The 2,165-nt window shown below is 39.5% G+C and overlaps 1 pseudogene; it reads left to right on the top strand.

Moving 5' to 3' along the window:
• The first annotated feature begins 614 nt into the window (after window positions 1–614).
• On the top strand, window positions 615–1,808 carry LOC149580721 (uncharacterized; annotated as a pseudogene).
• Window positions 1,809–2,165: the final 357 nt, after the last annotated feature.

Here is a 2,165-nt window from a genome sequence, read left to right as displayed (position 1 = left end):
ACTTCAATCAACCCCAGACCTCCTACTGCTCACCATGATAAGTTTAGAAATATGGTAGCTATCGATGGAAAAACAACACTTCGTACTAAGGCATTTCAGTCTTCTAAAATCTAGTTCCTACGAAGTTTGCTAATTAGTGGCGATGATTCAATGAAGGTTTTTGGGTATGAGTTGCCGATCTTCTGTGCTAACTTTTTCTCCACAGTCAACATGAATATCATTGTCTTGTGAGCATGGCTTAACCTTATGGACACATCCATCCCAGAGAAAAATGTTGTTAAAATTTTTAGAAATGAGGAAGCTTAGCATCAATATTTACTATGGCAAGCAACCAAGGATCCAGGTCATCCCATTCTAAAAAGACTTCTTTTGCAACAAAAAAAAAAAAAAAAAAAGGACTATATTGCGAAGATACATATAAAACAAAGGATATGATGAACCGAGTGGCCACTTGTTCATTTTGATATTAGATAGTGAATCCCCTTACAATGTTTCTTTACCCATATTGAAGAAGCCCGATTTATGAACTAACACTTGAGTTGATGATGAAGCCGAATAAATATATATTTAGTTCATGGTGTCCAGCTGCACAATGAAGATCATGATTCAAAAATCAAGAAAGGGAGGACATTACCATATTGGGTATGCCTGGGCCATGGGCAGAGGAGAATTGTGAAGCTTTTGATCACTATACCACTAAAATTGGTGGCTTGCCAGACTGGATAGCTCTAGCAGAAGAAATTAATCTTGAATTGATGAAGTGTGGTGTATGAGGTGGAGACCTTGGGCTTGTTGCACAGATCCATGCCCCTCTTGAGACTGATAGACTACATATTGAAGAGCGTACACTCTATATTTTTGGATGTGTTCTCCCAAATTTTGGGTTCAGCCTATTGAGTTGGCGTACAATAAGAGTTCAGAAAATAATTCATGTGGAATCATCTCAAACTGGTGGCATGTTTAGAGGGTCCTTGTTAGGGTCATCGTCTTCAAGTGATGACAGCCTAATAAGGATAGAATCATCAAACAGGCTTAGTGAGCAAGAGTAGGAGCTTAACTCCAGTATAGATGAATGGTGGGAGGATGACACATGGAGACATTCGACAAATGGTGAAGATAGTGTTGGATCTCTTGATATGTGGGAGCTTGGTAGGGCTTTGTTGGAAGCTAGTTACATGGTTGCTCATCCATCTGAGGGTCAAGATGAGGGCAATCATCTTTTAGTTGGAGAAATAAGTCAAAGTGAAGCTGATATTCTAGATACTGGCTTGCCTGTGCTTCCGTGTTTTTATATCTACTCGCAAATTGAGTCACAACCATCTCAAGGCAGCGGGCCTTTATCCACTTTGTATACATCTGTGGATTATCAAGCAGCACATAATTATGTCATCAAAGATGCAAATAGTGAAACCTAGGAAGGGGAAGAATATGAGCATGCCAGGGCTTTGAATGTTGATAGAACCTATCTTAAATTCAAGAAGAGGCTTGAGTGGTACCCAGGGCAATGCATCAGATTTTGCCTTGGAGGTCAACCGTTGTTGGCAAATAAAGATCAAGGAGATCCTGGTGTTTTTTCTCTATGTGGAGGACCTCGAGTTTATGAAATTCAATTGATGCCACCTCTGCTATATTATTTGCAGTAGGCTTGCAAGGATTCAGAGTGTTTGTATTTAGCAAATAATTGGGAATGGCTGACACTTCTTGCATATACTTGTGCCCAGAGCTATTTAGGAACCAGAGGAGATGGCGATGGTGAAACAGAGTGACTTGTCGTAGAGGAAGCCACTATTATTCAATATGAAACATGATTCTTTATTTCCAATTTCACATTTATTTAGTTAATTTTCAAATTACATGGCAGATGCAACACAGGAGCTTTCTAACGGTTGAGAGCTTAAAGGAGAAAATTTTAGAGATGGGGCCAGTTTTTCTTCAATCACTGAGTTGCCCATGAAATACAGCAACAATCCATGGTACTTACCTGGAAGCATATGTTAGAAGGTCGAGCCTTTTGCAGCATCTCACATATTGATATCTCTCGACTCATCATTTATAGCAGCATCTTTAAGTGGTAGTGATGCTCAAATTACACATGGGCTGGAATGGATTCGCAATCGAGCTCTTCATATTGCTGAAGTTGATTATGACTATGAGTGATTGTGATG

The sequence above is a fragment of the Cupressus sempervirens genome, chromosome 1, assembly GCF_028749045.1.
Source record: "Cupressus sempervirens isolate cs-2001-9-10 chromosome 1, ASM2874904v1, whole genome shotgun sequence".
Classification (NCBI taxonomy): domain Eukaryota; kingdom Viridiplantae; phylum Streptophyta; class Pinopsida; order Cupressales; family Cupressaceae; genus Cupressus; species Cupressus sempervirens.
This window is presented reverse-complemented; position numbering and strand designations above follow the sequence as displayed.